This window comes from Zea mays, chromosome 5, assembly GCF_902167145.1.
Source record: "Zea mays cultivar B73 chromosome 5, Zm-B73-REFERENCE-NAM-5.0, whole genome shotgun sequence".
Lineage (NCBI taxonomy): Eukaryota > Viridiplantae > Streptophyta > Magnoliopsida > Poales > Poaceae > Zea > Zea mays.
Window position 1 is genome coordinate 57,291,484 of NC_050100.1, and position 26,881 is coordinate 57,318,364.

Here is a 26,881-nt window from a genome sequence, read left to right on the forward strand (position 1 = left end):
GCGGAAGAGTGCAGTCGAAGCCTGGGAGGGCTTTATAGGCGCGGGCGCGGGCCATGGCGCTGGCTTGGCTCGGGCGCGGCGCTGGGCATGCGGGGGCGCGCGCGGGCGTGCTCTGGCGCGGGCAGAAAGCGTCGAACACGTGGAGGTGTGTTTCTTCCATTGTTCAAACGTCTGCAGAGATCGCAAACGTGCGAATCTTGCCATGAATCCGGCGCAGACCTCTTCCTGGCACCTAGGACTATCTCTCATGTGTGAGTTCCAATGGAGGATACGCCCTAGATCAGGAGATAGACGGGCGCCAAATCTGGCTTGTCTCACTGCCCACATCGCGACAAAACTGATGCCAAAACCTGTCAAACGTCAAGGGCTCGGTCTCCACTTTTTCCAGGGGGTGCCTTAGGTGGTATGCCACACTTTTGGTATAGAACCTAAGTGGTTTTGGTGCCATCTTCAAAGTGAACACGGTTGATCTTTAAATTAGGGTTAAAAATTGGACTTAGAGAGAAATAGAGAGCTCTAGCTCTCTCTCCACTTGGAGATTTGATTTAGGGTTTCTCCAGGGGTCTTTTTGAAATATTTCCCTCCCCTAATTGCTGGTTATAAGGTTACTTAAGGTTTGGGTAAATGTTACTCATGTTTTGCACACTTGTTCACTCTCTTTCCCCTCTCATCAAGGGTTTTGGGAGATAGGGTTTAAGAGAGGTCTAGGGTTCTTCTCCCCTCCTATCCAAGGTAGTAAGTGTGCAAGGATTAGGGTAATGCTTTTGGTCACTCACAAACCTTGGTTAACATCTAGCTTTCCAAGGCCCTCATGCTTTTGCTCCTTAAGTTCTTCCACAGGTGCTCATAGCCTTTAGTATCAAGGTGGGTTCTAGCCATGGTAACACCTGGGGTGTTACAAGCTCCGCGGAGAAGAGATGGGTCCACAGGTCCCAGTGGGGGGCAATCCCCAAATATCCTTCGCAAACCGCCACGAAGATGGCTGCTTGCGAGATGGAGTTGGGACTGAGATTGTGCAGCTCCACCCCGTAGACGTGCAAAATCGCCCGCATAAAACGGCTTGCCGGCACTCCAAACCCCCGCTCGTGAAAGGAGACGAAGCTCAGCACATACCCCGGCGGCGGGGATGGGGCGGCTCCACTCGGAGGGGCCATCCACTCCGGCTGCGAGTCACCAGAGAGAGGGCGAAGCAAACCATCAGCAACAAGGGCCTCCAGATCATCCACCGTGATGGTGGAGAAAGGCCACGGGTCGCGCGGCGAAACAACGGTCACCCGGTCGGCCATCACCAAGCAGAAGAGGTGGCGGCGGAGAGGATGAGGTGCGTGGTTTCCTATCTCTGGCTATTCCCTCAGGTTGCGAAAACCTAAGTGGGAGGCGAGCAGCAGAGTAAAGAACCGTCACCAGTCCCTCTCCCGAATATATAAAGGCCCAAGCGAGACCGGTTCAACACTTCGCCCGAACCCGCCGCGAGATTCAAAACTCAAAGCGAGACGCTCGTTCCTCGAACGGCTCGCGCACGCACGACGGCTGCCCCGCGAACCACTCGTCTCGTCGCATTATGTAACACCCCAGGTGTTACCATGGCTAGAGCACACCTTGGCACTAAGGACTGTGAATTATATGGGGTAAAGTCTTAGGGCAACACATAAGAACTTTGGAGATCATGTGCTAATCAAGTTGCCAATGACCTAAGAAGCATTACTCTAATCCTTGCTCACTTACTACCTTGGATAAGAGGGGAGAAGAACCCTAGACCTCTCTTAAACCCTATCTCCCAAAACCCTTGATGAGAGGGAAAAGAGAGTGAACAAGTGTGCAAAACATGAGTAACATTTACCCAAACCTTAAGTAACCTTATAACCAGCAATTAGGGGAGGGAAATATTGCAAAAAGACCCCTGAAGAAACCCCAAATCCAATCTCCAAGTGGAGAGAGAGCTAGAGCTCTCTATTTCTCTCTAAGTCCAATTTTTAACCCTAATGTAAAGATCAACCGTGTTCACTTTGAAGATGGCACCAAAACCACTTAGGTTCTATACCAAAAATGTGGTATACCACCTAAGGCACCCCCTGGAAAAAGTGGAAACCGAGACTTGGACGTTTGACAGGTTTTGGCATTAGTTTTGTCGCGGTGTGGGTAGTGAGACAAGCCAGATTTGGCGCCCGTCTATCTCCTGATCTAGGGCGTATCCTCCATTGGAACTCACACATGTGAGATAGCCCTAGGTGCCAGGAAGAGGTCTACGCCGGATTCATGGCAAGATTCGCACGTTTGCGATCTCTGGAGACGTTTGAACAATGGAAGAAACACACCTCCACGTGTTCGACGCTTCCTGCCCGCGCCAGAGCACGCTCACGCACGCCCCCGCATGCCCAGCGCCGCGCCCGAGCCAAGCCAGCGCCATGGCCCGCGCCCGCGCCTATGAAACCCTCCCAGACTTCGGCTGCACTCTTCCGCGCACCCTCAAACCTCACCGGAGTCTAGCTCGCCGCCGTTTGCCCGTGCGCAGCGTGTCCGCGGCCGCCCAATCCCTCTGTCACCGTAGACCGGCCAATAGAGCCATTCCCAACCCCGTCCAGCCCTCGGAGAAGACTGTGCACACCTCCGTGAAGCTCCCCGAGCGAGGAATCAGAGTTTGCTTCGCCGGAGAGGCCAGTCCACGCTCGCCGGAGCTCTCAACCCCGCCAGAGTACGTGGACCGGGTAATCCACTCAACCATCCTTCGATTCCTTGTGCACACGGTCCCTACGTTACCCCGTGAAGCTCACCGTGCCCTTGGATTGAACCAGTTCGTCGTGGTTTGGCTGGTACACTCGCCACCGACGAGAACACCCGCCTGCGCGCGTGGACCGGGCGATTCCGGCCATCCCCGACGTCAAGCCGTACCTCAACGTGACCGCCAAAGCCTCCCCGAGCCAACCCCACCCTTCGCCGGACCTCCCTCGCCGCCGGTAAGCCACGCCACCCTTTTCTTTCCCGCGGTTACTGTTTGCATAGGGGGAAGGACTGCGGGTGAGAGGGAGAGAAGGTCGGGGGGTTTTGTGAAATGTCAGAGGCACAGGGGAATAGTGGCGCGAGGGTAGATTTGCGAAGGTTGATTTAGTTTAAACCCAGGGACCTCGGTGTAAACTGTTTTTCCAGAAAACCTTTATTAAATCTGTTTTTAAATTGAACAGAAACTTTGAAAATCCATAACTTTTGTTTAGTTCATCCAAATTTGGTCAAACCAATTTTGTCAGACTCTAAATAATGTAACCTACTTAAGAAAAATATAAAACCCCCTATGTACTATAGAAAACATTAAAGCTCTGATTTAATTATAGTTTTGACCAAAAGCTCAATAATAGGGCAAAAATTAGTTGCACTATTTGACTGGGGTTAGAAAAATTTTGAGAAGTTTATATCTACCTACTAACCCAAATAAAAATGTTAATCTCTCTGTCCACTCCATTAAGTTAGTTTTTACCCCTTATTCTATAATATGCTTAAGGATAAGGAAAATAGAAAATGTAATTTAAATAATGAACCAGAGAGTACCTCTATTTTTGTTAGGATACTTATTCAATATAGTTCACTGAAAAAATATATCATACCCTGTTTTAGTATAAAATAAGTAGGATCCCTTTTGTTTTAATAAAACAAGTGAAACTTAGAAAAACCCTACAAAAATTACCCCAAGGTAAAAACACCCCCACCCTTGGGATAACTAATGTTTTATTAATGAGAACTTAGGAAAAATATGAAATCTGCTGTTTGACATTTTTCAAATAATAATGTAGTAGAAAGTGCCTTTTTGACATTAAACTTAAGAAAATCATAACTAAATAACCACCCCTTAGTTTTCTGTGATTTTTAGCACAGAAGCCTATTGTTACTATTGGATGTCAGCAAAAATAACCTTTAGGACAGAACCCACCCCTAACTAAGAGATGTAGTGTAAAGTGGCCCATTTTGCATAACTATTGTTATTTTTGTTTAAAGCCTAGCCTTTGTACTTTAAGCCTCAAATTCTTAAAACCAGCTAGAACAGCAAAGGGTAACCCACTGTACTTTTTACAGAATTTTTGGAAAATATGAAACCCCTGTCATAGTTCAAACCTACCCTAGAAACCCTAAGTAGAAATTAAGAAAAGGGAAATGAATAGTGGTAATTAATGTCATCTTAAAACCCTTGTAAATTTGTCCACTGAAATCTATAAAGACAATACAAATCCACTATGTTATCCTAAAAGAAAACCTAAGCCTAAAAGGTAATAAGTATATGTATATATACCACTAGAAGCCCCACATAACCAAGAAACCCTAAGTTACTTCTTGACTTAAATTCTTTTAGCTTAATGTTATTAAATCTTGCATAATCATGACATACATGTTCATTGCATCTCGATAGACTGTAACCTTGCTGACGGAGAGTACATCCTCGTGCCGGAGCAAGGAGCTGCTCAAGAGGTAGCCCCGGATCCAGCACCCGAGCCTGCACCAGAGGACCTGTCTGCCACTGCTTTGGAAGGCAAGCCCCGGTTTTATGCATAACCTGTTATTTATGCTATTTTACTTCACTTAATGATTGTAGGATTGATTGTGCACTTAGGTGTAGGAATTGTTTGAAACCCTAGTTGCATGATCTCAGGAATCCTTTTGAGATGAATACTAGTATGATAGGTCGAGTAGTTGCTTTATTTAATTAGGATCTCGGTAGAAGACGAGTGATTTTTCTAGCACTCGCGCGAGATCAGGAAATGGATTGTACCCACTTTCACACTATCATGATACTAGTTGGTGGACAACAATCCATGGGGATTGGTTGTTTACGAGATGGGAAAATGGAATAAGGATTAACGTGCGGATACCTATGTCAAGCGTTTGAACGTACTAAGCACATGCCGAGAAATATGGTAAATCGGTAAGCCTAGTACCTGAGTGAACCTGGCAGTGGACATATCCCCTCACGCGACCTGAGACGAGGTCTCCCATTCCGGTTATGGTGGGTACAAGTGCGGTCACTGCACGACGGCCAGTCGGGGTCAGTGAGGCATTGTACGCCAAGGCGGTGAGCCCTGATCTGCTGACGGGGAATCGATGGGGACGGTTGATGTGTGTGGGGACGGAGTGCCCCTGCATGTCGTGTGTTTAGGTTTACCTTGCAAGGATAAAAACTCGATTCGAATCGTCTGCTTCTCGCAGCTAATGAGATTGCTTGATCCATTGTACTGCATTGAGTAACAAGTGGAATTATGATGAGTTGATATAAGATGTTGATTGCTAATAATGCTTGCTACTATGTATGAGTAGATAGTACACTTTTAGCCTTAAGAGAGTCACACTTAATTTTGACAAAGTTAAAAACTTGATTTAGAAACTCAGCTAGTGCTTTTGGCAACCAAACCCCACAGCCAAACAGCTGCATGTCTAGAGGTAGAGGAGTAGACTCCTCACACCGGATAAGTCTAGCTGAGTATTAGTATACTCAGCCTTGCTTGTGGCATAATTTTTACAGGTTCTCTGGAGGAAATGGTTGCTGGAATAACTTGGCCGTCCACCTTGCCACCGGGTTGGACTGTCGAGTGGGACCCTGCCTCGGCTGAGGAGGAGCATGAGGAGTGATGGGACAGGCTTCCCCATCTCTCTATTTATTTACCGTTAGTTTATTTCCGCTGCACTTCGAACAATGATGGTTACTTTTGCAAAAACTCCGATGATGATGATGATGATGATGATGATGTAATAATTTAATACTCTGACATGTATGGTTTTATGCTTTATTGTATTTGCTCTGTGACTCACCATCGAGTGAGATTGTGGTACTTGATCCTGTCAGTGGCCGTGTCGGACTAGATCCGAGGGATTGACGGGTTATTCCCATTTAAGTGTGGTCTAGCCTCTAAGGCGGGGCTTAGGCACTTAAGTTGGAATAATTCGGGCAGTTCCGCCACAGCTGGTATCGGAGCTTGTACCACCACAGAGGAATCAATAAAATGTAAATACCATCAATTTTCCAAGTAAAACTTGATAGAAACAATATTGGATAGATAGTAGGATGAGCAGGATAGACCTAGGACGTGAAGCCTTAGGGTAATAGAAGGGTAGCTAGGTGGCTAAGTAACTAGGCCCTACAGGCCACGTTTACCGGATGGGAGTTCTTCCCTATTCCTTTTATCTTGTTGTGAGGTCGTTCAGGACGAGCATGCATGCATTCTTAATTAAGCAAATGGATAACTGAGTAAAGGACTTAAAAACAAGATAACAACCAACTAGGTCCCCAGTGCCTTTTCATTTAACTAGAGAAAGGCTGAGTTTTATTTTTTTCCTTGTTCTTTTTATAATTCTTTTTCTTTTACTTACGCTTGACCGTACACAGATGACTTCCCACGGATCCTCCGATGACGGGAATGCACTGTCCCACACTGACGGGCTTGCACGAGAGGGTTTTCCCCGCATTTTGTGGGAGGTACTTCAGGGGGCCGGATACACGACACCCCCTCAGTACGCGGTGCAGCAGTTTGAGAAGCACAGCATGCCCCGCTGTAGGGTGAGGATGACCTTGGAGCCTCATCCCCTGCAGCCAGGCTGGCGCTCATTGGACTCCGAGTCTTTTGGATACCGAGCGGAGGACACGATCGAGGCGATCGCTCTGCATGGATTGACTACTTTCTGCGGATTCCATCCTTTGGAGCTGGCTACCCACCCCATTGGCTTGTTCCCCGCTGAGAGGGAGGACGACCCAATGTGGAAGGATCGGGTGGAGCATGCCAAGGATATCTGGGCCATCTACCCAGGACAGACCGCGCACTTGACCGTACGGTGCATGAATGCTCTGTACCGTCTGCAGGTGATGCGCGGTGAGGCGATGTCCCATCTGATGGCACTGCTGGAGGCAACAAAGATTACATTGGACAATAGAGAGGAACTCATGGTTGATTTGTCTCAAGAAATGGTGGAGAAGGACTTGCAGGTGGAGCAGCTATCCACGGATATCCAAGAGTTGGAGGAGCTAGTGGGCACCAGGGAGAACACCATCGAGGTTCTAGAGGATCAGCTCATTAACACTCAGCAGCAGCTTGCTGAGGCTAACGAGCACCTGGATATGCATCACCAGGAGATCCAGGACCTGGAGGCCAACGAGGACGTCGACATCGAGGGAGGAGATGAGCCTGCCTCTAGTGTGGACACTGCTGGCTCGGGAAGACCACCTTCCCCCGAGTCGAGTGTTGCTTCGTTCGCTCACTAGGTGTTCAGGACAGGCTTAGAAGTTGGATAGTCGGACTCCTCGCAGCTAGCTTAGCTTTTGCACCCTTGGGGTACTAGGCTAGATAGAGTTGAGTCATTTTGGGACAATTGATGTAATCATGCTAAACTCTCTTGAAAGCTTGTTTGATGGATGCTGTCATCAGTTTAAATTTGGAAGGAAGAATTTGTGCCTTTTAAAATCCTTTTGATTGAAGTCGGAGTCTATCTTGTTGTTTTAACTTTTTCTTCGCGATAAAATCTGAACTTGGAAATAAGGTGTTAAGTATGTGGTTTTTCAGATGGCCGGGAGGCAGCGTCATGGCTAGAATGAGCACGTTCCTCCACCGCCACCGCCTCCCACTCTGCAGGAGCTCATGGCTCAGCAGAATGAGATCTTGAGACAGCTGGCTCAACGACAGCCACCACCTCAGCACTATGGTGGTGGAGACCATCAGCGTCACCCCGCAGCGGCTACCTATCAGGAGTTCCTCAGCACCCAGCCTCCATTGTTCACCAGGGCGGAGGACCCACTTGATGCAGATGTATGGTTGCGAGTGGTGGAATCCAAATTCCCGCTACTCCATGGAGCTTGCTCAGAGGTCACCAAAGTCAGGTTCGCCACCCAGCAGCTTCGCGGACCCGCAAGGACTTGGTGGGATCATTTTCTTGCTATGCAGCCAGAGGATCGAGAAGTAGAATGGAGGGAGTTCAAGGCAGCTTTCAGGGGACACCATATACCAGCCGGGATTATGGACCGGAAGCTCAATGAGTTTTTGGCACTCACTCAGGGCAACAGGACACTGTTGCAATATGCCCAGGCTTTTAATGACCTATGCTAGTATGCTGGGTATCACGCAGATACGGATGAGAAGAAGAGAGATAGGTTGAGGAGGGGGCTCAGCACTAAGCTCCGTGACCGTCTCAACACCGTCAGGGCCAACAGTTACAATGAGTTGGTCAACATGGCTATCTCCCAATAGGACTGCATTACAGCTAGACAGGCAGAGAAGAAGAGGAAGACCCCTGTGGCAGGACCCCCAGCTCAGCCACAGCGCTTCAGGATTGTGTCCGACACCCAGGGCAGGGGACCCCAGCAGCAGCAAGGGCGATGGGTGATCCGACCGCAGCAGCAGCAGCAGGCACCCAACCGCACCCAATTTCCAGCTCAGAGGAGCAATCAGCAGCAGCAGCAGTACCGCCAGGCAAATGACAACAGGTGCTTCACATGTGGCAACACCGGGCATTATGCCAAGAATTGCCCCCGGAACCAGCAGAGGCAGGGGCAGAATGTCAATCAGAACCAAGGCAAGAGACAGAGGGTGCAAGTGAGGCAGGGCAGGCTGAACTTCACCACCATGGCTGATATCCAGAGGGAGCACCCGTCATGACTGGTATCTTTACAGTTTTGAATTATCCTGCTATTATTCTTTTTGATTCTGGTGCATCGCATAGTTTTATCAGTGCCAAGTTTAGTGCCAAGTGCCAATTACCTTTTCACCACACCAATGGAGGTATCACAATTTCAACCCCAGGAGGCAGGATTGCCACCTACCAAATTAACAAGAATGTGCCTATAAAGTTTGGTAGTCTGATAATTAAAACCAACCTCCTCATTTTGGGGTTGGATAGTGTGGATATCATATTGGGAACTGATTGGTTGACCAGAAATCAGGCTGTGATAGATATTGCAGCTAGAGCCATTGAGGTGCACTCACCAACTTGTGGTGGAACCACACTATATTTGCCTGACCAGGGTTGTACCCGATCTTGTGCCTTTGTTATGTTAGAATCCCCAGTGGACAAGATCCCAGTGGTCCGTGACTACCCGGATGTGTTTCCGGAAGAATTACCAGGAATGCCACCTGACCGAGACATTGAGTTCGCAATTGAGTTGCAACCCGGGACCGCTCCTATCTCCAAGAGACCCTATAGGATGCCTCCCGCAGAATTGGCAGAATTGAAGAAGCAATTGCAAGAATTGTTGGACAAGGGGTTCATTCGCCCAAGTACTTCACCATGGGGATGTCCAGCATTGTTTGTGAAGAAAAAGGATGAGAGTTTGAGGATGTGTGTTGACTACCGCCCTCTTAATGCAGTGACTATCAAGAACAAATACCCACTGCCCCGTATTGATGTTCTGTTCGATCAGTTGGTAGGAGCCAAGGTATTCTCCAAGATAGACCTTCGCTCAGGGAACCATCAGATCAAGATCCGTGCCAGCGATATTCCCAAGACGGCTTTCTCTACCAGATATGGGTTGTATGAATTTTTGGTGATGTCTTTTGGGCTGACCAATGCCCCGGCTTATTTTATGTACCTGATGAACTCAGTGTTTATGCCAGAATTGGATAAGTTCGTGGTCGTTTTCATTGATGATATTCTAGTCTATTCCAAGAATGAAGACGAACATACTGAGCACCTGCACATCGTGCTTTAGCGGCTGCGCGATCATCATCTTTATGCTAAGTTGTCTAAATGTGAGTTCTGGCTGAAGGAAATCAAATTCTTGGGTCATACAATTTCTCAGGATGGGATATCAGTTGATCCTGAGAAGGTACAAGAAGTGATGGATTGGAAACCCCCGACTACAGTGAGACAGATTCGGAGTTTTCTGGGATTGGCAGGGTATTATCGACGATTTATTCCGGATTTCTCCAGGATTGCCAAACCAATGACTGAACTATTAAAGAAGGGAGTCAAGTATAATTGGAGCCAAAAGTGTGAAGATGCCTTTCACATTTTGAGGCAGCATTTGACAACAGCCCCAGTGTTGGCTCAACCTGACAACACCAAGCCATTTGAAGTTTATTGTGATGCTTCTGGTACTGGATTGGGATGTGTCTTGATGCAAGAAAACAGAGTCATTGTTTATGCTTCCCGGGCACTCAGGCCCCATGAGCAAAACTACCCTACCCATGATCTGGAATTGGCAGCTGTGGTTCATGCTCTTAAGATATGGAGACACTACTTGATGGGAGCTCACTGTAACATCTACACTGATCACAAGAGTCTCAAATACATCTTCACTCAGGCAGATCTGAACATGAGGCAAAGGAGATGGTTGGAATTAATCAAGGACTATGATTTGGAGGTGCATTACCACCCTGGTAAGGCCAATGTTGTGGCAGATGCTTTGAGTAGAAAGGCCCAGTGCAATTGTATGAGCATGGATGCAAGAGTCACCACCCTGTGCGATGAGTTGTGCAAGCTGAACCTGGAAGTTGTTTCTTCGGGTGACCTAAGCTATATCTCGGTAGAGCCCACATTGCAAGAACAGATAGTCAGGGCACAGGTTGAGGATAAGGGTGTTCAGGTTATCAAAGATATGATCAAGCAAAAGGCAGAAAAATACAAGTGTTTCTGACAGGACAGCAAGGGAATTCTATGGTTTGGAGATCGATTGGTTGTCCCCAAGGACCCTAAGCTCAGAAAGAAGATACTGAATGAAGCTCACCTTTCCAAATTCTCCATGCACCCTGGTAGCAACAAGATGTACCATGATCTCAGATCTCTATATTGGTGGACTAGAATGAAAAGGGAAATTGCCAAGTACATATCCGAGTGTGACACCTGCCAGAGAATCAAAGCTAGTCATTTGAAGGCAGCAGGCCCTTTGCAACCCCTTTCCATACCATCTTGGAAATGGGAGGACATTTGCATGGACTTCATAGTGGGATTACCCAATACCTCTAGGCACCATGATTCTATTTGGGTTATTGTGGACAGGTTGACCAAGACTGCTCATTTCTTGCCAGTGCACACCACCCACAAGACAGAAAAGTATGCAGAAATTTATGTTGATCAAATAGTGCGATTGCATGGTATTCCAAAGACCATCATATCTGACAGAGGAGCACTGTTTGTGGCACGCTTTTGGGAGAAACTGCAAGAATCACTTGGGACCCAAGTAATCCGAAGCTCAGCATATCACCCTCAAACAGATGGCCAGACAGAAAGGGTGAATCAGATTTTGGAAGACATGTTGCGAGCATGTGCACTACACTACGGGAAGGATTGGGACAAGTGTCTTTCCTTAGCAGAGTTTTCCTACAATAACAGCTATCAGTCCAGTCTGAAGATGGCACCTTTTGAAGCCTTATATGGGAGAAGGTGTAGGACCCCACTAAATTGGTCTCAAGCAGGAGAAAGGGAAATTTTTGGGCCAGACTTGGTACTCGAGGCAGAGGCAAAGGTCAGGGTTATTACCAAGAACTTAGAAGCTGCTCAGGCCAGGCAAAGGAGCTATCATGATAAGAGGCGGAAGCCTCTACAGTTTGAGGTGGGAGATCATGTCTATCTTAAGGTATCACCCACCAAGGGTGTCCAGAGATTCGGGATCAAGGGCAAGTTAGCTCCTCGCTACATTGGACCCTATGAGATCAAGGCAAGTTGTGGACCCGTAGCCTACCAATTGGAATTACCACCTCACCTGTCAGCAGTTCATAATGTGTTCCATGTATCTCAGCTACGGAAATGTGTTCGTCTACCCACTGAAGTACTACCGGAACCAGACCTTGTGATAGAACCAGATTTGTCCTACCAAGAGCACCCCGTCAAGGTATTAGATCAAAAGGAAAGATCAACTCGGGCAAGGTCGGTCAGAATGTATAAAGTTCAGTGGAGTCACCATTCAGCAGAAGAAGCTACATGGGAGACTGAGGATTTTCTACGCTCTCGCTTCCCCGACTTTCTGCCCAAAGGAGTGGTACGTAACCCCAAAACCCCACCCCCACCTGCCCTTTGAATTCAATTATAAGAAAAACTTAGATAACAAGGATAGTCTAAGTTGTGGATTTAACTTAAGAAGGGCTTCCTTCTGAAGTTGCATAGAGGATGACATTCGAAGAGCAGTTAATAAGAGAAACTTAAGTATAAAGGAAGAACAACACCAGCACACCTTCAAGCACCCTCCAAGGGACTCTACCTAAAATCTCGGGACGAGATTCCTTTAAGGGGGAGGGCTGTAACACCCCAGGTGTTACCATGGCTAGAGCACACCTTGGCACTAAGGACTGTGAATTATATGGGGTAAAGGCTTAGGGCAACACATAAGAACTTTGGAGATCATGTGCTAATCAAGTTGCCAATGACCTAAGAAGCATTACTCTAATCCTTGCTCACTGACTACCTTGGATAAGAGGGGAGAAGAACCCTAGACCTCTCTTAAACCCTATCTCCCAAAACCCTTGATGAGAGGGAAAAGAGAGTGAACAAGTGTGCAAAACATGAGTAACATTTACCCAAACCTTAAGTAACCTTATAACCAGCAATTAGGGGAGGGAAATATTGCAAAAAAACCCCTGGAGAAACCCCAAATCCAATCTCCAAGTGGAGAGAGAGCTAGAGCTCTCTATTTCTCTCTAAGTCCAATTTTTAACCCTAATGTAAAGATCAACCGTGTTCACTTTGAAGATGGCACCAAAACCACTTAGGTTCTATACCAAAAATGTGGTATACCACCTAAGGCACCCCCTGGAAAAAGTGGAAACCGAGACTTGGATGTTTGACAGGTTTTGGCATCAGTTTTGTCGCGGTGTGGGCAGTGAGACAAGCCAGATTTGGCGCCCGTCTATCTCCTGATCTAGGGCGTATCCTCCATTGGAACTCACACATGTGAGATAGCCCTAGGTGCCAGGAAGAGGTCTGCGCCGGATTCATGGCAAGATTCGCACGTTTGCGATCTCTGGAGACGTTTGAACAATGGAAGAAACACACCTCCACGTGTTCGGCGCTTCCTGCCCGCGCCAGAGCACGCTCACGCGCGCCCCCGCATGCCCAGCGCCGCGCCCGAGCCAAGCCAGCGCCATGGCCCGCGCCCGCGCCTATAAAACCCTCCCAGACTTCGGCTGCACTCTTCCGCGCACCCTCAAACCTCACCGGAGTCTAGCTCGCCGCCGTTTGCCCGTGCGCAGCGTGTCCGCGGTCGCCCAATCCCTCTGTCACCGTAGACCAGCCAATAGAGCCATTCCCAACCCCGTCCAGCCCTCGGAGAAGACTGTGCACACCTCCGTGAAGCTCCCCGAGCGAGGAATCGGAGTTTGCTTCGCCGGAGAGGCCAGTCCACGCTCGCCGGAGCTCTCAACCCCGCCGGAGTACGTGGACCGGGTAATCCACTCAACCATCCTTCGATTCCTTGTGCACACGGTCCCTACGTTACCCCGTGAAGCTCACCGTGCCCTTGGATTGAACCAGTTCGCCGTGGTTTGGCCGGTACACTCGCCGCCGACGAGAACACCCGCCTGCGCGCGGGGACCGGGCGATTCCGGCTATCCCCGCCGTCAAGCCGTACCTCGACGTGACCGCCAGAGCCTCCCCGAGCCAACCCCACCCTTCGCCGGACCTCCCTCGCCGCCGGTAAGCCGCGCCACCCTTTTCTTTCCCGTGGTTACTGTTTGCATAGGGGGAAGGACTGCGGGTGAGAGGGAGAGAAGGTCGGGGGGTTTTGTGAAATGTCAGAGGCATAGGGGAATAGTGGTGCGAGGGTAGATTTGCGAAGGTTGATTTAGTTTAAACCTAGGGACCTCGGTGTAAACTGTTTTTCCAGAAAACCTTTATTAAATCTGTTTTTAAATTGAACAGAAACTTTGAAAATCCATAACTTTTGTTTAGTTCATCCAAATTTGGTCAAACCATTTTTGTCAGACTCTAAATAATGTAACCTACTTAAAAAAAATATAAAACCCCCTATGTACTATAGAAAACATTAAAGCTCTGATTTAATTATAGTTTTGACCAAAAGCTCAATAATAGGGCAAAAATTAGTTGCACTATTTGACTGGGGTTAGAAAAATTTTGAGAAGTTTATATCTACCTACGAACCCAAATAAAAATGTTAATCTCTCTGTCCACTCCATTAAGTTAGTTTTTACCCCTTATTCTATAATATGCTTAAGGATAAGGAAAATAGACAATGTAATTTAAATAATGAACCAGAGAGTACCTCTATTTTTGTTAGGATACTTATTCAATATAGTTCACTGGAAAAATATATCATACCCTGTTTTAGTATAAAATAAGTAGGATCCCTTTTGTTTTAATAAAACAAGTGAAACTTAGAAAAACCCTACAAAAATAACCCCAAGGTAAAAACACCCCCACCCTTGGGATAACTAATGTTTTATTAATGAGAACTTAGGAAAAATATGAAATTTGCTGTTTGACATTTTTCAAATAATAATGTAGTAGAAAGTGCCTTTTTGACATTAAACTTAAGAAAATCATAACTAAATAACCACCCCTTAGTTTTCTGTGATTTTTAGCACAGAAGCCTATTGTTACTATTGGATGTCAGCAAAAATAACCTTTAGGACAGAACCCACCCCTAACTAAGAGATGTAGTGTAAAGTGGCCCATTTTGCATAACTATTGTTATTTTTGTTTAAAGCCTAGCCTTTGTACTTTAAGCCTCAAATTCTTAAAACCAGCTAGAACAGCAAAGGGTAACCCACTGTACTTTTTACAGAATTTTTGGAAAATATTAAACCCCTGTCATAGTTCAAACCTACCCTAGAAACCCTAAGTAGAAATTAAGAAAAGGGAAATGAATAGTGGTAATTAATGTCATCTTAAAACCCTTGTAAATTTGTCCACTGAAATCTATAAAGACAATACAAATCCACTATGTTATCCTAAAAGAAAACCTAAGCCTAAAAGGTAATAAGTATATGTATATATACCACTAGAAGCCCCACATAACCAAGAAACCCTAAGTTACTTCTTGACTTAAATTCTTTTAGCTTAATGTTATTAAATCTTGCATAATCATGACATACATGTTCATTGCATCTCGATAGACTGTAACCTTGCTGACGGAGAGTACATCCTCGTGCCGGAGCAAGGAGCTGCTCAAGAGGTAGCCCCGGATCCAGCACCCGAGCCTGCACCAGAGGACCTGCCTGCCACTGCTTTGGAAGGCAAGCCCCGGTTTTATGCATAACCTGTTATTTATGCTATTTTACTTCACTTAATGATTGTAGGATTGATTGTGCACTTAGGTGTAGGAATTGTTTGAAACCCTAGTTGCATGATCTCAGGAATCCTTTTGAGATGAATACTAGTATGATAGGTCGAGTAGTTGCTTTATTTAATTAGGATCTCGGTAGAAGACGAGTGATTTTTCTAGCACTCGCGCGAGATCAGGAAATGGATTGTACCCACTTTCACACTATCATGATACTAGTTGGTAGACAACAATCCATGGGGATTGGTTGTTTACGAGATGGGAAAATGGAATAAGGATTAACGTGCGGATACCTGTGTCAAGCGTTTGAACGTACTGCGCACATGCCAAGAAATATGGTAAATCGGTAAGCCTAGTACCTGAGTGAACCTAGCAGTGGACATATCCCCTCACGCGACCTGAGACGAGGTCTCCCATTCCGGTTATGGTGGGTACAAGTGCGGTCACTGCACGACGGCCAGTCGGGGTCAGTGAGGCATTGTACGCCAAGGCGGTGAGCCCTGATCTGCTGACGGGGAATCGATGGGGACGGTTGATGTGTGTGGGGACGGAGTGCCCCTGCATGTCGTGTGTTTAGGTTTACCTTGCAAGTATAAAAACTTGATTCGAATCGTCTGCTTCTCGTAGCTAATGAGACTGCTTGATCCATTGTACTGCATTGAGTAACAAGTGGAATTATGATGAGTTGATATAAGATGTTGATTGCTAATAATGCTTGCTACTATGTATGAGTAGATAGTACACTTTTAGCCTTAAGAGAGTCACACTTAATTTTGATAAAGTTAAAAACTTGATTTAGAAACTCAGCTAGTGCTTTTGGCAACCAAACCCCACAGCCAAACAGCTGCATGTCTAGAGGTAGAGGAGTAGACTCCTCACACCGGGTAAGTCTAGCTGAGTATTAGTATACTCAGCCTTGCTTGTGGCATAATTTTTACAGGTTCTCTGGAGGAAATGGTTGCTGGAATAACTTGGTCGTCCACCTTGCCACTGGGTTGGACTGTCGAGTGGGACCCTGCCTCGGCTGAGGAGGAGCATGAGGAGTGATGGGACAGGCTTCCCCATCTCTCTATTTATTTACCGTTAGTTTATTTCCGCTGCACTTCGAACAATGATGGTTACTTTTGCAAAAACTCCGATGATGATGATGATGATGATGATGTAATAATTTAATACTCTGACATGTATGGTTTTATGCTTTATTGTATTTGCTCTGTGACTCACCATCGAGTGAGATTGTGGTACTTGATCCTGTCAGTGGCCGTGTCGGACTAGATCCGAGGGATTGACGGGTTATTCCCATTTAAGTGTGGTCTAGCCTCTAAGGCGGGGCTTAGGCACTTAAGTTGGAATAATTCGGGCAGTTCCGCCACACATTAACTCTACGGCAGGACAGGCGGCACCTTTGGCAGGCAAAGCAGGTGACGCTTCACCTCCGCCATAATGACCACGTCAAAAAAGGTGCGCCACGTCATTCGATTTCGTATCCTTTTCCACGTCCTCTTTCTCTCTCTTGCCATAGGGACCGAAAGGGATCCTTCTCCGCGAAGGAAGCGGGCCCTGAGCCCCCCTACTGATCAGAGGTTCGAAGGCTGGCCCCTTGGAAGGGTTCAACAGCCGCCTCAGAGCACTCGGGCTCCGTGCCCACTACTAGTCAGAGGTTCGAAGGCTGGCCCCTCGGAAGGGTTCAACGGCCACCTCAGGCCACTCGGGCTCCGCGCCCACTACTGATCAGGGGTTCGTAGGCTGGCCCCCGAAGGGTTCTGATAGCCGCCTCAGAGCACGCAGAGCGAGGGATGACCCTGGGTACGTTCGATACATAACCAAGGCTCGAGCTACGCTCCCGAGGTACCCTAGGACATTTCCGAGACCGACCGGAACGATTTTGTAACGGAATCCCACCAGAGGGAGGCATCGAGCCCTCGGACCCCGTTAAAAGGGGACCGGGTCCGGCGAATCACCCGCAGGTACTTTTGGAGCGCGCCTCCGGGCCACTAGCCGACCCCTAACGAATGGGGCACGGGCGTCCACTCGGATTACCCATTAGCAACTCACTAGAGACACCATGTTCGGCACCCTCCGAGGGCAACATGGCGCTTTCCCCCTCCTTGCGGAAAGGCGACGCAGGGGCGTATGAAAAAAGCCGAGTCTGTCCTTGACCGTCCTCTCGCTCTGTGCGGAGGCTCGGGGGCTGCTCTCGCAAACTTGGCTTCGGCCAAACCGTTGACAGCGTCAACATACCAGCCCGAGAACTTGGGACTCGACTATGCACCCGGGCTACAGCCAGTTCGCATGAGGGAACAACCAGACCAGCCAAAGCATCACGAAACGCGCTAAGACCTCGAAGGAGTCAAACCACTCCTCCGAGGCCTCGGGGGCTACACCCGGCGGGTGCGCTCACGCGCACCCACCGAAACGAAACGCAACCGAGAAAGGCCGGTCCCCTTGCAAAAAAGTGCGACAAAAGCCTCCAAGCGAGTATAACACTCCCTTCGAGGCTAGGGGGCTACTGTCGGGGACCATAATTAGGGGTACCCCCAAGACTCATAATCTCAGCTGGTAACCCCCATCAGCACAAAGCTGCAAAGGCCTGATGGGCGCGATTAAGGTCAAGGCTTAGTCCACTCAAGGGACACGATCTCGCCTCGCCCGAGCCCAGCCTCGGGCAAAGGCAGCCGACCCCGGAGGATTCATGTCTCGCCCGAGGGCCCCCTCAAGCAACGGACACACCTTCGGCTCACCCGAGGCCCAGTCTTCGCAGAGAAGCAACCTTGGCCAGATCGCCACGCCAACCGACCGTATCGCAGGAGCATTTAATGCAAGGATCGCCTGACACCTTATCCTGACGCGCGCTCTTCAGTCGACAGAGCCGAAGTGACCGCAGTCACTTCGCCGCTCCACTGACCGACCTGACAAGAAAACAGCGCCGCCTGTGTCGCTCCGACTGCTGTGCCACTCGACAGAGTGAGGCTGACAGTAGCTAAGTCCATCCTCGAGCGCCATAGGAAGCTCTGCCTCGCCCGACCCCAGGGCTCGGGCTCAACCTCGACGCTGGACGACAGACTTCGCCTCGCCCGACCCTAGGGCTCGGGCTCAACCTCGACGCTGGACGACGAATTCCGGCTCACCCAACCCCAGGGCTCGGACACAGCCTCGGCCTCGGAAGACGGTCTCCGCCTCGCCTGACCCTGTGCTTGGACTCGACCTCGACCTCGGAAGACAGACTCCGCCTTGCCCGACCCCAGGGGTCGGACTCGACCTCGACCTCGGAAGACGGACTCCGCCTCGCCCGACCCTAGGGGTCGAACTCGACCTCGACCTCGGAGGAGCCTCCGCCTCGCCCGACCTAGGGCTCGGACCGACCACGTCACAGGGGGGCCATCATTACCCTACCCCTAGGTAGCTCAGGCTACGGGGAACAAGACCGGCGTCCCATCTGGCTCACCCCGGTAAACAAATAATGATGGTGCCCCGCGTGCCCCATGACGACGACGGCTCTCAGCCCCTTACGGAAGCAAGAAGACATCAGCAAGGATTCGATAGCCCCGACAGCTGTCCTTCCGCAGGACTCCAGCTCTCCTCCGACGGCCACGACATCACATGAACAGGGCGTTGACCTCGCGTCTGAGACGAAGACGGGTGTCGTTTCCCCGCAACACGCCAACCCCAAGCGGACGGATGACGCCAGCATGCTCGCGAGGGACTTGCTGGGCGTTAGCCTCGTACATGAGATCACGGTGCAGTCCGTCCCCGACGCGACTCTGTCAACATCCATCGATCAAGAGGTACCGTCCATTTCCCACCCTGTGCCTTTTAGATTCAGCTTCGACCCACCGAGCGACCCCGCTTCGGTGGACGCTTTCATAAAGGCATATCCTAACCTTCCAGGGTACCATATGTGGTCAACCTGGGACCGACTGATGGTCGTCTCAACCTACGGGCCCCCGAGTTCCGAGGAAGATGACGAGCCCGACTCTGCTTGGGATTTCTCCGGTCTCGATAACCCCAGTGCCATGCGGGACTTCATGACCACATGTGACTACTGCCTCTCCGATTGCTCCGATGGTGGCCACAGCCTTGACGACGAGGACTGTGGCCCAAGTCATGAATGTTTCCACGTCGATCTAGGGGGTCTCGACGAAGGCAACCACCTTGGTATGCCTGAGGACGGCGATCCCCCTAGGCCTGCGCCTCACGTTGACATCCTTCGGGAGCTAGCTGTGGTCCCAGTCCCTGCGGGGGGTCGGGACACACAGCTCGAGCAAATCCGCGAGATGCAGGCCAGGCTCGACGAGGAAGCAGGACAACTTGTGCAGCTCCGGCAGAACATGAGGCAGGTGTGGGTAGGCCGAGCACCAGCCGAAGAAGCACGTCATCTGCCCCAGGACGTCCAGCACCGCATCGCTGATGATGCCAGGGCAAGGCTGCCCCCGGCTTCCAGTGGGGTCGGCCAGAACCTGGCTGTAGCAGCAATACTACTCCGAGCGATGCCGGAGCCATCCACCACTGACGGGCGGTGTATCCAGGGAGAACTCAAGAATCTCCTGGAGGATGCCGCGGTCCGACGGGCCGAAAGCTCTGCCTCCCGGAGGCAGGGGTACCCCCCGGAGCATCGCGTCGCGACTTCCCGATTCATGAGGGAAGCCTCGGTCCACACCGGGCGCACGCGGGACGCAAAGCCTGCAGCCCCAGGTCGCTTCAGCAACGAGCACCACCGCCGCGACCATCGAGCCCACCTCGATGAGAAGGTGCGCCGAGGCTACCACCCCAGGCGTGGGGGGCGCTACGACAACGGGGAGGATCAGAGTCCCTCGCCCGAACCACCCGGTCCGCAAGGTTTCAGCCGGGCCATACGACGGGCGCCATTCCTGACCCGGTTCAGAGCCCCGACTACCATCACCAAGTACTCGGGGGAAACAAGGCCGGAGCTGTAGCTCGCGGACTACCGGCTGGCCTGCTAGCTGGGTGGAACGGACGATGACAACCTCATCATCCGCAACCTCCCCCTGTTCCTCTCCGAACCGCTCGGGCCTGGCTGGAGCATCTGCCTCCTGCGCAGATCTCCAACTGGGACGACCTGGTCAAAGCCTTCGCCGGAAACTTCCAAGGCACATACGTGCGCCCTGGGAACTCCTGGGATCTCCGAAGCTGCCGCCAGCAGCCAGGAGAATCCCTGCGGGACTACATCCGACGATTTTCGAAGCAGCGCACCGAGCTGCCCAACATCACCGACTCAGATGTCATCGGCGCGTTCCTCGCCGGCACCACTTGCCGCGACCTGGTGAGCAAGCTGGGTCGCAAGACTCCCACCAGGGCGAGCGAGCTGATGGACATCGCCACCAAGTTCGCCTCTGGTCAGGAGGCGGTCGAGGCCATCTTCCGGAAGGGCAAGCAGCCTCAGGGCCGCCAGCAGGAAGACGTCCCCGAGGCGTCCGCTCAGCGCAGCACGAAGAAGAAGGGCAAGAAGAGGTCGCAAGCGAAACGTGGCGCCGCCGACGCAGATCTTGTCGTCGCTGCCGAGCACAGGAACCCTCGGAAGCCTCCCGGAGGGGCCAACCTGTTCGACAAGATGCTCAAGGAGTCGTGCCCCTATCATCAGGGTCCCGTCAAGCACACCCTTGAGGAGTGCGTCATGCTTCGGCGCTACTTCCACAAGGCCGGGCCCCCGGTGGAAGGTGGCAAAGGCCACGACAACGACAAGAAGGAGGGCAACAAGGCAGAGGAGTTCCCTGAGGTCCACAACTGCTTCATGATCTACGGTGGGCAAGTGGCGAACGCCTCGGCTCAGCACCGCAAGCAGGAGCACCGGGAGGTCTGCTCGGTGAAGGTGGCGGCGCCAGTCTACCTAGACTGGTCCGACAAGCCCATCACCTTCGACCAAGGCGACCACCCCGACCGCGTGCCGAGCCCGGGGAAGTACCCGCTCGTTGTCGATCCTGTCATCGGCAACGTCAGGCTTACCAAGGTCCTCATGGACGGAGGCAGCTACCCCAACATCATCTACGCCGAGACCCTCGGGCTCTTGCAGATCGATCTGTCCACGATCCGGGCTGGTGCGGCGCCCTTTCACGGGATCATCCCCGGGAAGCGCGTCCAACCCCTTGGGCAACTCAATCTGCCCGTCTGCTTCGGGACCCCCTCCAACTTCCGAAAGGAAACCCTCACGTTCGAGGTGGTCGGGTTCCGAGGAACCTACCACGCAGTGCTGGGGAGACCATGCTACGCCAAGTTCATGGTCGTCCCCAACTACACCTACCTCAAGCTCAAGATGTCGGGCCCCAACGGGGTCATCACCATCGGATCCACGTACCGACACGCGTACGAATGCGACGTGGAGTGCGTGGAATACGCTAAGGCCCTTGCCAAATCCAAGGCCCTCATCGCCGACCTGGAGAGCCTCTCCAAGGAAGTGCCAGATGCGAAGCGCCACGCCAGCAACTTCGATCCAGTAGAGGCGGTTAAGGCCATCTCTCTCTACCCCAGCAATGACGCCTCCAAGCAAGTCCGGATTGGCTCCGAGCTCGACCCCAAATAGGAAGCAGTGCTCGTCGACTTTCTCTGCGCGAACGCCGAGGTTTTTGCATGGAGTCCCTCGGACATGCCTGGCATACCGAGGGATGTCACCAAGCACTCACTAGATATCCAAGCTGGAGCCCGACCCGTGAAGCAGCCTCTGCGCTGATTTGACGAAGAAAAGCGCAGAGCCATAGGCGAGGAGATCCACAAGCTGATGGCTGCAGGGTTCATCAAAGAGGTATTCCATCCCGAATGGCTAGCCAACCCTGTACTTGTGAAAAAGAAAGGTGGGAAGTGGAGGATGTGTGTAGACTACACTGGTCTAAACAAAGCATGTCCGAAGGTTCCCTACCCTCTACCTCGCATCGATCAAATCATGGATTCCACTGCTGGGTGCAAAACCCTGTCATTCCTCGATGCCTACTCAGGGTATCACCAAATCAGGATGAAAGAGTCTGACCAGCTCGCGACCTCTTTCATCACACCCTTTGGCATGTACTGCCATATTACTATGCCATTTGGTTTGAGGAATGCAGGCGCGACATACCAAAGGTGCATGAACCACGTGTTCAGAGAGCACATTGGCCGAACGGTCGAGGCTTACGTCGATGACATCGTAGTCAAGACGAGGAAAGCCTCCGAGCTCCTCACCGACCTTGAAACGACATTCAAGTGTCTCAAGGCGAAAGGCGTAAAACTCAATCCCGAGAAGTGTGTCTTCGGAGTCCCCCGAGGCATGCTCCTGGGGTTCATCGTCTCCGAGCGGGGCATCGAGGCCAACCCGGAGAAAATCGCGGCCATCACCAACATGGGGCCCATCAAGGACTTGAAAGGAGTACAGAGGGTCATGGGATGCCTTGCGGCTCTGAGCCGCTTCATCTCGCGCCTCAGCGAAAGAGGCCTACCCCTGTACCGCCTCTTAAGGAAGACCGAGCGCTTCACTTGGACCCCCGAGGCCGAGGAAGCCCTTTGGAACTTAAAGGCGCTCCTTACAAGCGCGCCCATCCTAGTGCCCCCCCGCTGCCGGAGAAGCCCTCTTGATCTACGTAGCCGCAACCACTCAGGTGGTCAGCGCCGCGATCGTGGTCAAGAGACGAGAAGAAGGGCATGCATTGCTCGTCCAGAGGCCGGTCTACTTCATCAGTGATGTATTGTCCAAGACCAAAATCCGCTACCCGCAAATTCAGAAGTTACTGTACGCGGTAATTCTGACGCGGCGAAAGTTGCGACACTACTTCGAGTCTCATCCGGTGACTGTGGTGTCATCCTTCCCCCTGGGGGAGATCATCTAGTGCCGAGAGGCCTCGGGTAGGATTGCAAAGTGGGCGGTGGAGATCATGGGTGAGACAATCTCGTTCGCTCCTCGGAAGGCCATCAAGTCCCAAGTCCTGGCGGACTTTGTGGCTGAATGGGTCGACACCCAGCTTCCAGCAGCTCTGATTCAACCGGAACTCTGGACCATGTATTTTGACGGGTCGCTGATGAAAACAGGAGCGGGCGCGGGCCTACTCTTCATCTCACCCCTCAGAAAGCACCTCCGCTATGTGCTGCGCCTCCATTTCCCGGCGTCAAACAACGTGGCCGAGTACGAGGCTCTGGTTAACGGGTTGCGCATCGCCATCGAGCTAGGGGTTCGGCGCCTCGACGCTCGTGGCGACTCGCAGCTCATCATCGACCAAGTCATGAAGAACTCCCATTGCCGCGACTCGAAGATGGAAGCCTACTGCGACGAGGTTCGGCGCTTGGAAGACAAGTTCTACGGGCTCGAGCTCAACCACGTCGCTCGATGATACAACGAGACTGCGGACGAGCTGGCTAAGATTGCCTCAGGGCAGACAACGGTTCCCCCAGACGTCTTCTCCCAAAACCTACATCAACCCTCCGTCAAGACCGACGACACGCCCGAGCCCGAGGAGGCCTCGGCCCAGCCCGAGGCACCCTCGGCTCAGCCCAAGGCACCCTCGGCCCCCGAGGGTGAGGCACTGCGCGTCGAGGTAGAGCGGAATGGGGTCACGCCTAATCGAAGCTGGCAGACCCCATACCTGCAATATCTCCACCGAGGAGAGCTACCCCTCGACAGAGCCGAAGCTCGGCGACTGGCGCGGCGCGCCAAGTCGTTCGTCTTGCTTGGTGACGAGAAGGAGCTCTACCACCACAGCCCCTCAGGCATCCTCCAGCGATGCATATCCATCGCCGAAGGTTAGGAGCTATTGCAAGAAATACACTCGGGAGCTTGCGGTCATCACGCAGCACCTCGAGCCCTCATTGGAAACGCCTTCCGACAAGGTTTCTACTGGCCAACCGTGGTGGCCGACGCCACTAGGATTGTACGCACCTGCCAAGGGTGTCAATTCTATGCAAGGCAGACACACCTGCCCGCTCAGGCCCTGCAGACAATACCCATCACCTGGTCGTTTGCTCTGTGGGGTCTGGACCTCGTCGGTCCCTTGTAGAAGGCACCCGAGTGCTACACGCACCTACTTGTCGCTATCGACAAATTCTCCAAGTGGATTGAGGTCCGACCCCTAAACAGCATCAGGTCCGAGCAGGCGGTGGCGTTCTTCACCAACATCATCCATCGCTTTGGGGTCCCAAACTCCATCATCACCGACAACGGCACCCAGTTCACTGGCAAGAAGTTCCTGGACTTCTGCGAGGACCACCACATCCGGGTGGACTGGGCCGCCGTAGCTCACCCCATGACGAATGGGCAGGTAGAGCGTGCCAACGGCATGATTCTGCAGGGACTTAAGCCGAGAATCTACAACGACCTCAACAAGTTCGGCAAGCGATGGATGAAGGAACTCCCCTCGGTGGTCTAGAGTCTGAGGACGACGCCAAGCCGAGCCACGGGCTTCACGCCGTTTTTTTCTAGTCTATGGGGCCGAGGCTATCTTGCCCACAGACTTAGAATACGGCTCCCCGAGGACAAGGGCGTACGACGACCGAAGCAATCAGACCAACCGAGAAGACTCACTGGACCAGCTGTAAGAGGCTCGGGACATGGCCTTAATACACTCGGCACGGTATCAGCAGTCTCTGCGACGCTACCACGCCTGAGGGGTTTGGTCCCGAGACGTCCAGGTGGGGGACTTGGTGCTTCAGCTACGACAAGACGCCCAAGGGCGCCACAAGCTCACACCTCCTTGGGAAGTGCCGTTCATCATCGCCAAGATTTTGAAGCCTGGAACATATAAGCTGGCCAACAGTCATGGAGAGGTCTACAGCAACGCTTGGAACATCCGACAGCTACGTCGCTTTTACCCTTAAGATGTTTTCAAGTCGTTCATATGCCTCGTTCTCTTTACATACACAAATAAAGTCTAACCATCAAGGAAGGGTCAGCCTTGCCTCGGCAAAGCCCGACCCTCCCTCGGGGGCTAGAAGGGGGAACCCCCTCTGCGTCAAAATTTTCCTCAGAAAAAGTCTTTCTGCCAGAACATCTTTCGCGCTTTTCGACTACTTCGATAGTGGGATCCTGAAAACGATGGAGTACACGTAAGCAGCAAGGCCGACTGAGCCGAGGGACTCCTATGCCTCCGGGATACGGATACCTCACTCATCACCTTCTGCGATAAGTAACTCACGCTCGGATAAGTGATTCTGCTGACCAAACAAGTCTTAAACGCTCAAAAACCGTTCTGCCGAAACGATTTTTCGTGCTTTCTCGACTATATCGATAACAAAATCCTGCGGACGAGTAAGAGCACACGTAAGCGACAAGGCCGACCGAGCCGAGGGACTCCTACGCCTCCGGGATACGGATACCTCACTCATCACCTTCCGTGATAGGTAACTCTCGCTCGGATAAACGATTCTGCTAACGACAAACAAGTCCTGATACTCAAACAAGAGGAAAAGAAACGCGGCTTTATAACGCGACAACGATATGTTTGGGCCTCGGCGACCACAAAAAACATACACACACTACAAGCAAACTGATCATGCAGGTTCAGACATCAATAAGGGGGCAGCAGCAGTCCCTCGGCATCGTCTCCACCTTCGGCGGAATCTGGCCTGGCCTCGGACGGCGACACGGGCGAAGGATCCCCACCTCGAAGAAAGATGTCAGCACCGCGCCCGGGCCATCGCCGCCAGGGTCTCCTCTAGGAACCCAGTCCAAGCAGACGGCTTGACCGGCCGCTCCGTAGCCTCAGCCAGCTGTCCCCCGAGGACATCAACCCGGCTCATGGCTTCGGCAGCCCGACTCCAGGGTTGGTCCCGCCAGTGGACGACCTGGCCAAGTTCCAACCGCCGCTGCTACGCCTCTTCAGCCTGGGAAGTCACCTGCTCCTGGGCCGACGAAGTTTCTTCTCGAGCCAACTCCGCCTCTGTCCATGCTGACACCGCTGCCTCTGGCTCCGGCTCATCGCAGAGCAGCCGAGGTTTCCTTTAACTAAACAAGAGAAGCCTTGGGTGGCAAGGCCGACCGAGCCGAGGGGCTCCTACGCCTCCGGGATACGGATACCTCACTCGTCACCTTCCGCACAGGGCAACTCACACTTGGTTAAGCGGTCCAGCTAGCCGACAGGCAAGTCCTGGTGCTCGAAATAAGGAAGAAACACGGTATTGCACTCAAATACCAAGATGTTCAGGCCCCGACAGCCACAATGAACAGACACCGGCACTCAAGATGCCATTACAAACGGAACCCCGGTTCCACTCCCGCGGGTATGAACAACCTCCACATCGGAGAGCCTGCGGGACGACAAACTCCAGGTGGCTCGCCGCCGACCACTGCAGCAGCGACAACGACCTCCGCTCCGGGCGGCCAAACAGCAGCAGCGATGACCTCAGGGCAGACGCTGCTGCGACAAGGCCCTCGCCCGCGTCCCCACTCAAGGGGCGAGGACAAGCAATTAAAGCCAAAGAGCCGGAGGCCTAGAGCGCAGATGGCGCCGACGATCTCGTCGGTGGGGAAGATTTCTCTAGCTGCCACCACCTCAGCACCGACGGCGGCGTCCACCTGCCCACCAACACCGCACCAACGAGCACCGGCCGCCCCAAAGCGCACCGGCAGGTCCTCACTCCCGTCCTCACCACAAAAACGAGAATGGGACCGTCCCAGGACACGAGTACCGCCCTCGCGGCGTACAACGTGTTGTGAGACCCCCCGATGCGGCTGGCCATCGTCGCCCGGACAGTGGACGGAATGCTGCACCTTGGCTGGGCAGC